General features: G+C 37.7%; 1 pseudogene; it reads right to left on the bottom strand.

Moving 5' to 3' along the window:
* Window positions 1-3,262: 3,262 nt before the first annotated feature.
* The window catches only part of LOC144375705 (melanoma inhibitory activity protein 2 pseudogene), a 30,919-nt pseudogene continuing 22,400 nt past the window's right edge, over window positions 3,263-11,781 (bottom strand).

Here is an 11,781-nt window from a genome sequence, read left to right as displayed (position 1 = left end):
AGGGACTTCTGGAGGAGGGATTTCCGGTTGGTGTGTGATTTGTCCTGGGGGAAAGGCCCAGTTGGTGGCATTGGCGGAAAAGCGCACATGCACTGCCAGTGAGAGTTGAAATAAAGTTGTTGCTGTTTGAACTTACAAGGTTTTGTGGCAGCTTGGTTATTCGTGCCCAGCCAGACTGTGGCACTGCCTTTCCAAATCAATAAAGTCACCTGTTTCTAAAAACATGTCCACAGGTGTTTGAAGATACTGCCTCCAATTCCTTTTTCTCTTCCTAGAACAAAAGTCTGTCCAATATGACCACCTAACTAAAAAATTCCCCCAATCAAGCAAGCTCTAGCAATAGAAATTCAGTCACTTGGTGGGAGTGGTTGAGAGCAGAAAGTCTCAAGCAACCATTGAATTAATGGTGAATTTGGACCACAGACCTCACAGGCGTTTTTTAACTCTTTAATAGTTTTAAAAGGAATTACCGCGTGGAGGTGAACATGCTGGTCCTGATCATTAACCTGTTGAAGAACTGGAAAGAGTTGAAAGTCACTAGTATTTTACCCAGCTTCCTGTGCCTTTCTAATTCCCCACTGGAACAGAGTAAGTAATGTCATCGCCATCTCACAGTATCTATTAAAATTCCCCTTTAATAGACAATGGCTGAATTCAAATGGACGAGGAAGGTTCTGTTAAGCACAGCCTGTTAAAATTCCCTGGAAAATCCTGGACTTCACAGTTTGATTCCTCTCCCTCAGATTGCGATTCCTCCATGGATTCTTTCCTGTTGCCATCTTGAATCTGAGCTTGTAAGTCTCCTGCAGGAGGACTTTCTATCTCTCTATGAATCTCCTCTGGATTCTCCTCTCCAGAAGAAGGACCTTCTATCCCCCTGGAGGCCCTCTCTCTATGGTATTCTTTCTGGCTACTCCCATTTGATTTAGGCAAGCCTACATTTTTAATTTTCGTGTTTGCCCCCAAGGTTTTTTGTTGGAATATAATTTGTTTTAGTCTTTAACTGGTTAGAGGAAAAGACTTTTCCTTAGCCTCATGCAATTTTTCTATTTGAATAGACTCAATGGCTCTCTGAATACCTTTCAGTAGATCTTCAGGTGGCCACAGACTATGCTCTATGTAATCAAAAAGATCTCTAAAGCAGGTCAAACCTTTTGAATATTCTCAAAATTTCCAGTTAATTCAATAGAAGCAAATTTTATGTAATTTCCTTCCTAATTTGTCCCACATATGCAAATTTGGTGAATCTTGGTCACAAAACTGAGGGCAAAATTCACTTACAACCTTTAAGAATTGTAGCAACTGAGTCTTTTAACTTGCTTTCCCCTTCTGATTAATTATTGTCTCTAAAATAGTCAAATACATATCTTTATCAGTAGAAGATAAATTGCCCATCACATGTGAGGATGGCCTCCCACAAATATTGTTTTGTTTTACTTAACTGTCATTTACAGAGTTGGAAGCTGATTTAGTAAGTGGTGTTTTGTTTAGAACAGCCTTTCACCTTTTTTCTCTAAAAGCAAAATATTGTTAGAGGACTGTATCATGGTATTTCGCTATTTCTGGTCAGATTTAAACCTGAAATTAGATTCTTTCAAGTTGACTGGTATAAGACATGAACTATATGAGAAAATATTCACCAATAGTAGTTAGGGCAAAAGTAGTTCTGGATAACAATCAGTGAGTGATCATCAGTTCATTTTATACAGACCATAACTGAGGAACTTTCATCCACTCACTTAGAGAAAGTAATATTTTATGCTGGCAAGTAAGGACTGATTTCACAACCAGTGTGACTCTTGAGGGAAAACAGAATTATTAGATTTATTAAAAGTGTAGACTTTCTTTTGCAAGACCCGAATTTTTTTCTTTTCTATTAATTTTGGGCTCAAGTATCAGGCAGATTCTTCACTGTGCTTCAAATGTTTTAATAGAGCTGCTTCTTATTTTTAAGAAGGAGGTTATACTACTGCATTCATTTTAGGTTTAAATGTGTACTTTAAACACATGCACACACACGTTTAGAGAGCATATTTAACATTTGAATAAAGCTTTACCTATAGTTAGGGTATTTTTAATACATGTTAGTTCTTTGTCTCTATTGGGTAAAACTTGTTGGAAGTGTTCTCTGTGTATTGGTGCAGGTTGGCCAATTGTCACTTCTTGGCAATGATATAGAAGTAGAAAGTGAGAAGTTCAAAAAACTTAAAGTAGTTTAGCAGAGTCATTTTTTGAGTATCAAATCTAAGAATACCAAATGCTGAGAATTATGTGTCTGATTCTTGTTTCAGTGTCCTAATAATTCATGTGTATTTTAGAAATATCTCCCCCAAAACCAAAGACTAGGTAAACGTATATCAGTGAATGACAGCAGAATGCAATTCTAAATTTCATGAAAATGGGCATAAAATATAAAAGACAGGAACTGTGGTTGTGGGTCAGTGGAACAGCACTCCCTTAGCACATGCAAGGTACTGAGTAGGATCCTCAGAACCACATAAAAATTAATTAACTGATTGAGTGGTTTATTAATTAAAGGTAGAAGAAGAACTCAAAGATGAAGAACACGAAGAAAAATAGGTAGAAGAAGAAGAAAAAGAAGGAGGAGGAGGAGGAAGAGAAGGAGGAGGAGAATGATGAGGAGGGAGGAAGAAGAAGAAGTTATCAAGATGACTCAGGGAAAATGGGAACAGAGTGAGTTTAAATTGTGGTTTCCAATTTCCAAAATGTTTCCTGAGAACTGCAACTTTCTTTGTATTTGAGATCTCCTACTTCCATGACATGTTTAGTAGTGTTTTCTGGTTTACTCTTAATATGCTCTAGTTATTGTTTTATAGGAAAACTAGTTGACATGCCACACAAGACAGAAAATCAATAAAAATCTTTCATTAACCATAAAGTACCTTTCACATTTGCTATAATAATAGTAAATACACATCTTTGTATAAAGGGACTGCCTTTGTTGGGCATTTAAAATATCCCCAAAGGCTAGATGACATACATGAAAATCCCATTGTTGTTTATAGAATAGTAGATTAATCAAATTCAATGCTGTAATCTTTAGAGTAAAATAGAATGGAAATAATTTACTCATAATATCATATTTAAACCATCTTTATTTCCAAAGTACTATCCTAAGAATTATAGTTTTATTTAGCTTCAATCAGAGCAAAAGTATAATCACTTACTTAAGTAAAAGCAATTACTTAACAACTAAAAATGAGAGGTAAGTCAAATTACTTTTGAAGAGAGATCAGAAACATCAGGTTTCTTGTTGATGTTCAGTAGCAGGCTCACTTGAAGATTGAATGAAGCCTGAAGGGCACTCACTTCTACTTTCAGAATGTGGGGGTGGGCAAAAAAATCCAGCTCTTGGGGGAAGGTCATGAGGAAAATACCTCCATTCATAGACATCTGGCATTGGAAAAAATGGAGGGGGTGGTGGGCCTGGTGGAAAATAATCTCGAGGTGCCCCATACCTGTTTCCTGGAGGAGGCGGAGGGAAAAATGGTCCTCTTCTCATGAACTGACTCCTCGGGTCCACAGGAAATAATTCATCTCTGACTGGAGGGAAAGGTGCCAACAATGAGCCAGAGCCAGTTGCTTGGTTTTCAGCAGGGAGAGGTGAATCGAGCACATTGGAATCATCATGATTGATTTTGGTCTCCTTTCTACTGGATAGACTTTCTGAAGACATAGGCCCATTCTCTTTATCCAAAGAAGGCATATTAGAACCTCTGAGTTCTGCTGGTCGCGATGGTCTGCCATAATTCGAATAACATCCACCTTGCCAAGGAGGACCCAATGGTGAGGGACCATTGGAGGAATGCTTTCTGCCCAATGCTGCATTTGAAACACCAAGTGCACAGGGATCTTCCTCTACGAGTTCCAATTGAAGCTCCCTTTCAGTTAACTTTTGTCTATTGCGAGCGTTTTGTTTCATGAAATAATGGAGGTTTCTTTCAGCAATCCAAGCCGCCAACTCACTCTCATGTGCTTTTTTCTCAGAGTAAATAATCTTCCCCTGACAGGACTGAATGGTTCTCTCCAATTCTTCTTTAAGATATTTGGCTCGCTTTCTGTAGATCTCCAGCTCTTCTCTTGTATGGTCAATCTCTTCTTTGACCTTGGAAAGTTTCTCCTCTTGCTCCACCCGGTAATTTTCCTCTACTCTGAGTTTCCCATGGAGTTTCATCATATTTTCTTGATAGCATTCCATCATGTCTTTAAATTTCTGCTGAAGGTTCTCATTTTCACCTTCAAGCCGTGTATTTTCTGACAGCAAGGTGGCCTGTTCAGTCTTTAGACTTCTAATCTGTTCTCTAAGGTCCTTTTTTTTCTCTACTTCAGATAAGAAAGCACAAGTTTGAACTCTTTGTCCTTCTAAGGTTTCTAAGGAGGCCTTTAGCTTAGCACCATCAACCAGTTGCTTCAAAGCTCCCTTGGGCTCATCATCCAAGTGAGCACCAATTCCTGATTCACTCATCATTCCCCATTCCAAGTTCCCAATGTCTGTTTGGGCTCCCTTGGTTGGAGAAGACCTATCTTTCATCTTCAGCAAGCCTTCAGTCAGAGAATCCATGTGATTTTCTTTACCAGTTTGAACTTGTTTTGCATGGATTAGAGAGTCTTCCAATGTGGTGCTCTCTTTACATTGGACACATCCTTGTTCTCTCCATGCTTCAGCGTCTCCTTGTAAGATCGGTTCCTGACTTTGCTGAAGCTGGGAACATCCATCCAAGGCTTCCTTCATTGCCAGCTGAAGTCCTTCCTCACTCATTTGAATCAGTCTCAAGTTTGTTTTAGTTTCAGCTATTTCTGATCTGATTGATTCTGATTCACTTTCAAGGGATTTTATCCTTCTCGATATATCTGCCATGATTTCATCCTGTTTACAATGTTTGGCCTTTTGTTCTTCTAGCTCTTTTTCTAGAAAGAGTCTTTCATCCCCATGGCTAGGTTTGGACCTATGCAGCTTTTCATAGGTTGCCTCCAAATTTGGGACGTCTCTTGGACCCTTCTCAGAACTGCTGCCCTTTAAAGTTGACTCTAAGCCTTCAAGCTCTTTTTGAAAAAGACTAACTTTTTCAAGTAGTTCACATTTTTCTTCAATTAGTCTAGAAAGTTTTAAAGCCAGCTGTTTTTCTCTTCCCACATAAAGCCTGCTTCTAACACACTGAAAACTTCTCCACAAAAACAAGAGAAGAGCAAAACATCCAATAGCTCTACACATCAGCAACTCCCAAGGAACACCATAAGAATTAGGGCCTGGCTTCATGTCTTCAGACAATGTTGCCACAACCCTGCCTACTTCTTTCAGGACCACCCGCTAATATGGCTGTAGGGCAATCCTTGGTGCCTCCATCAAGCTAAGTTGGCTTTGGCTCTTGCCACCACAACCACAGCCTGCCCAGGCAGGCCAAGGTAGGCTATGAACACCCAGGCGTTTGATAAAGAACTCAAGCCTGCACCAGGCAACGGAACAGACCACTGACAACCCATGCAAGGGGGTGTTGTGATGGTGGGGAGCTGGGGTGAAGGACTCCCAGGAGCCTTGTGGTGCTCAAGTGCCCATCAGGGTAGTCTTGGCCCCTTCCTTCCCTAACCAGTACATCCTGAAGTGCCAGGGGTTCAGGTCCCTTCTACTCCAGCCAGACAGGAGTCCTCTCTATGCCTCCCACCCCTGAGTTTGGTTTAGGCCAGGCCAAGGGGGAGCTTCTTAAGTTTCTATACAGTCATAATACCACTCAGTTTGATGTCATGCAAATTCTAAAGCTTTCTAAACTGTCTCAACAGATTTTATGTCATATATTTATATTTGTACTGCTTTCCCTTTTGCTTTAATGACCCATTGCTTTCCCTGCTTTTGTTCTCTCTCCTTTTTCTTCCTTCCTCCCTCCCTTTCTTCATTTTTTCCTTTTTTCTTCCTTTTTTACTTCCTCCTTTTCTCCCTCCCTTCCTTATTTTTTTCTCCCTTCCCTCCCTTTTCTTTTCTTGCAGTATTGGGCTTTAAACTCCAAGGCCTTCTGCATGCTAGGCCAGCCCACTACCACTCAGCTATATCCCCAGACCTGCTGACTCTTTCTAGGAAGGTCATTTGAATTATTTCTAAAGGAGAAAACTCTCATGATACTTTCTTTCTCTTTTTTTAAAGCTGGGTTAATGACTTCTTTTTCTTTTTTTCTTTTTACCCATAACATTGTTTTTATTAAATTTTATTTTTTTATAGATCAAGCAACCATAAAAATTAAACAACTGGTTAAATGAAAACTATTATTTTTGATCATTGTACTGTTTTTTTTACTTTATTTTTAATTTTTTTTAGTCACACATGACAGCAGAATGTATTTTTACATATAATACATACATGGATTGTACATACATCAATCATATTGTCTATTTTATTCTGCTGCCCTTCCTATCCTCCTTACTCCTCACCTCCTCTCCCATCTTTTCAGTCTTTCCAATCTAATGTGACACACTTTTTTTCTTTTTCTCATTAGAACATCATATATGTATTCTGTATAACAATGTGCTTCTCCTTTCATCTTCTGTGCAACTTTCCTTCTCCTACTCTTTCCCTCCCAACTTTCTTCCCTATTTAGTGGTAGTCTTCTTCTCATGCTCTTCCTCCCTATCCCATTTTGAGTCACCCCCCTTATATCAGAGAAGACATTTGACATTTGTTTTTCAGGGATTGGCTCACTTCACTTAGCATAGTTTGCTCTAATGCCATCCATTTGCCTCAAATGCCATGATCTTGTTATTTTTTAGTGCTGAGTAATATTCCATTGTGTATAAATGCCATATTTTTAAAATCCATTTGTCTATTGAAGGGCATCTAGGTTGGTTCCACTTTCTAGCTATTGTGAATTGTGCTGCTATAAACATTGATGTGGCTGTGTCCTGTAGTATGCTCTTTTTAGGTCTTTTTTGCTCTAGCCCGAGAAGGGGAATAGCTGGGTAAAATGGTGGTTCCATTCCCAGCTTTCTAAGGAATCTCCATACTGCTTTCCAAATTGGCTGCACCAATTTTCAGTCCCAGCAGCAAGATATGAGTGTACTTTTTTCCCTGCAACCTTGCCAGCACTTATTGTTGTTTGACTTCATAATGGCTGCTATTCTTATTGGAGTGAGATGGTATCTTAGAGTAGTTTTAATTTGAATTTCTCTGATTGCTAGAGATGATGAGCATTTTTTCATGTATTTGTTGATTGATTGTATATCATCTTCTGAGAAGTTTCTCTTCAAGTCCTTGGCCCATTTGTTGATTGGGTTATTTTGTTGTTGTTGTTTAACTTTTTGAGTTCTTTGTATACTCTATAGATTGAGCTCTATCTGATGTTTGAGGGATAAAATTTTGTTCCCACAATGTAGGCTCCCTATTCACCTCAGATATTATTTCTCTTCCTGAGAAAAAAACTTTTTAGTTTGAATTTGTTCCATTTGTTGATTCTTAGTTTTAACTCTTGTGCTATAGGTGTCTTATTAAGAAATTTGGGGCCTGCCCTCACGTGATGAAGATTAGGGCCAACTTTATCTTTTTTTACATGCAGAGTCTCTGGTCTGTTTCCTAGCTCCTTGATCCATTTTGAGTTGACTTTTGTGCATGGTGAGAGAAAGGGATGCAATTTCATTTTGTTGCATATGGATTTCCAGTTCTCCCAGCACCATTGTTGAAGATGCAATTCTTTCTCCATTGCATGGTATTAGCACCTTTGTCTAATATAAGGTAGTTGTAATTTTGTGGATTTGTCTCTGTGTCCTCTATTTTGTACCCTTGGTCTACCAGCCTGTTTTGGTGCCAGTACCACACAGTTTTTGTTACTATTGCTCTATAGTAAAGTTTAAAATCTGGAATCATGATACTACCAATTTCACTCTTCCTTCTTAGAATTACTTTAGCTATTTTGGGTCTCTTGTTCTTCCAGATGAATTTCATGATTGCTTTTTCCATTTCTGCAAGAATGTCATTGCTATTTTGATGGGAATTGCATTGAAACTGTAAAGTGCTTTTGGTAATATGGCCATCTTAATAATATTAATTCTACCAATCCATGAGCAAGGTAAATCCTTCCATCTTCTAAGGTCTTCTTCTATTTCTTTCTTCAGGGTTCTGTAGTTTTCATTGTATAGCTCTTTCACCTCTTTTGTTAAGTTGATTCCCAGGTTTTTTTTTTTTTTTTTGAGGATATTGTGAATAGAGTAGTTGTCCTCATTTCCATTTCAGAGAATTTGTCACTGATATACAGGAATGCCTTTGATTTTTTGATATTGATTTTATATCCTGCACTTTGCTGGATTGATTTACTAGTTATAGAAGTTTCTTGGTTGAATTTTTTGGGTCTGCTAGGTATAGGATCATGTCATTGGCAAATAGTGCTAATTTAAATTATTCTTTTCCTATATTTATGTTTTTAATGTCTTTCATCTGTCTAATTGCTCTGGCTAGTGTTTCAAGAACTATGTTGAATAGAAGTGGTGAGAGAGGGCATCTCTGTCTTGTTCCAGATTTTAAAGGGAATGTCTTTAATTTTTCTCCATTGAGAAAGATGCTGGCCTGAGGCTTAGTGTATATAGCTTTTATCATTTTGAGGTAATTTCCTGTTATCTCTAATTTTTCTAGTGTTTTGAACATAAAGGGATGCTGTATTTTGTCAAATGCTTTTTCAGCATCTATTGAGTTGATCATATGGTTCTTATCTTTAAGTCTATTGATGTGGTGAATTACATTTATTGATTTCCGTATAATGAACCAGCCTTGTATCCCAGTGATGAATCCCACTTGGTCATGGTGCACGATCTTTTTGATATCTTTTTGTATTCGATTTTCCAGAAGTTTATTGAGGATTTTTGCATCTAAATTCATTAGGGATATTGGTCTGAAGTTTTCTTTCGTTGAGGTGTCTTTATCTGGTTTGGGAATCAGGGTGATGTTGGCCTCATAGAATGAATTTGGAAGTACTCCCTCTTTTTCTATATCCTGAAATAGATTGTAGAGTATTGGTATTAGTTCTTGTTTAAAGATCTTGTAAAACTCTGCTGTGTATCCGTCTGGTCCTGGGCTTTTCTTGGTTGGTATTTTTTTGATGGCTTCTTCTATTTCCTCACTTGATATTGGTCTGTTTAGGTTGTTTATATCATCCTGACTCAATCTGGACAGCTCATATGCCTTAAGGAATTTATGGATGCCTTCACTATCTTCTATTTTATTAGAGTATAGGGTTTCAAAATAATTTCTAATTATCTTCTGTATTTCTGAAGTGTCTGTTGTGATACTGCCTTTTTCATCCAATAAGCTAGTAATTTGGGTTCTCTCTCTTCTTCTCTTTGTTAGCATTTCTAGTGGTCTATTAATCTTTTTAAACTTTCTGTATTATTTTATAATCTCCTGATATAGTTTTCTTTTGTAAATTCTGTGTTGAACATAAATAAATGAAAATTATTTTGTCCTTTTTCTGACTATTTACTTTAAATTACTTAATTTGTACAATATTGATTTCATATTTTTCCTATATGAGGGTTAATTGCTCTTGACCAATATTGTACATTTCTAATTAAAAACAGAATAACATATGCTTGAAGGCTGGTTGCAATATTATACACATAGCATTGATTTCAGTGCCTGGCAAATGCTTCTCAGAGTGAATGACTGAAGCAACAATGGCTATTATTATCACCAGTTCTACTGTTATTATGTTACACCTGCAAATAGCTTTTTTATTTCTTGACCTTTAGCTGACTGTGAGTTACAATATATTACATAACCCTAGGAATAAAACGGAGCTTTATTCATTGAAATCTTTGCCAACTCCAAATGAATGACGTCATCATAGTTACTAATCATTGAAAGATTTAAAGTTTGTAACTCCGCTTTTGGGACAAGTGATTTCTTTATTCATTTGTTTGTTTTTCTTTTAGACTTCCAAATGATTTACAAAGATAAAGATTTGATCTTACAAGATGTATATGTCTTTTAGTGTATGTAAACTAGATATCAAATTGGTAAAATGTAATACAATGGCTTTTTAAACTAAATTTATTAAAATGCCTAAGTTTGAAGTTATTTCTCTTATTTTAGGGCAGCCCTCATATTTGCTGTGGAACACAAATCAACACAAATATTTGAGCTGCTTCTTCAATGTGGTGTTAATGTGTCTGCTTCAGATAATTGTGGAGAGAAGAAGAAGAAGAAATAATAATGCAATTCCCAGACTAGTAGAGGTAAAAATACCTAGCCGCAACGCAACACATCTTCAGTGTGCTGTATCTAAAGCTCCAGGTAGCTCTCCTTTTTCCATCCATACTCTTGTTCTATTGTGTGTGGATGCAAACCTGTAAAAGACACCAGCCTGCAGGGATCCTGATGTTGTATCATCAAACACTGATCCCAGTTTCCCAGAATGTGTGTTGGTAAATGTGTTACTTATTTTTTCACACAACACCCCACTCTTAAAAGGGAATTTTAGCAGCAGGAAGGGGTGAATCCTAGGTTGACAATCAATTTCAAGTGGTCGGGAGAAATTTTAGGTAGCCAAGGAAAAAGAAGCATCATCTGTGAACTCTGCCCCACCCCATCTCAGGCAGCAATGTGGTGGCTGTTTGTGCCCTCGTGTTTCAGTGGAGGCAAGTTGGGTCAAGTCAACAGCATGACTGCACTTAAGAGCTGGCTATCAGCAGTGCCTGCAAAACATGCACATGAGAAATGACTTCATGGTTGGAGACCAGCTTACCATCAAGCATATTAATTTAAGGGAAAATGAACACAGGACCTAGATGGAAAACAAAACAACAAAAAATGAAGTAGTTTGGCAAGTAGAGTCACTCAAAGAATGAGTAGTCACCAGCAGAGGGAAGGTTCAGACTTCTTTTAATATAAATAATCTCAATTAGGAAAATATGGACATGTGTCTATGCATGAATGTTCTATGAGTTCCTGAAAAGTATGTGGGATTTTTCTCCTTTTGGATAATATGCCTATAAGAGACAGGAAAAGGGACTTTTTCTTTCTCTTTCTAGAGGTATACTCTTGTGAATATCTACTTTTGATGGCTAACTTTATGGGAAAGGTCTGTATTTCTTTAATTTTGATGGTTAACTTATCCCAAAGGACTTAATTATGTCTTTCATTTTCCTCTTTTCCCTTTGGTTTCTAATATGACCAGCATTAGACCTTGCTGCTGTCTTTTGGTGAAGAAATTCAAGGTTTGCATCCTAGCGAACTGGAGAGTTTATCATTTTAACAAGGGGACCATCTATGTAGGAGGGCTTTGTTAGTCTCCTAATTGCTCAATCAGTGGTGTGTGTGTGTGTGTGTGTGTGTGTGTGTGTGTGTGTGCATGCGCACATGTACACACACATATGCTGCCTCTCCCAATTCTATACATTCTTTGAAGGTATGTCCTTGCCATGTGGATGTCCTCAAGCACATTGCCTATAAGTGTCCATAATTCCTAAAGATAGTCCCAGATTTCAACTTCTTTTGACATATACCATAAATACATTTATATTATTTAGTTTGATCTTTTTGCCATAGAAAACACTGCCCAGAGGAAGTAGGTACTCAACTAGCCTTTCTCTTGAAATCCAAAAATTAGTATTTGGAAAATCATGCATGTTTATTCAACAAGCATTCTGAAATGCCTACTGTGTGCCAGAACAACAGAGCCCATCCCATAGATCAGAGTTAACTGGTTGTTGTTTTCTCCAGGTCCAAAGGAATCCCAAAAGCAAGCAAGCTTCTGTATTTGTAATAATGGAATTGCAGCAACATGTTACTTA

This window comes from Ictidomys tridecemlineatus, chromosome 3 (genome assembly GCF_052094955.1).
Source record: "Ictidomys tridecemlineatus isolate mIctTri1 chromosome 3, mIctTri1.hap1, whole genome shotgun sequence".
NCBI lineage: Eukaryota > Metazoa > Chordata > Mammalia > Rodentia > Sciuridae > Ictidomys > Ictidomys tridecemlineatus.
The sequence above is the reverse complement of the archived record's forward strand: the minus strand, read 5'-3'. Positions and strand labels throughout refer to the sequence as shown.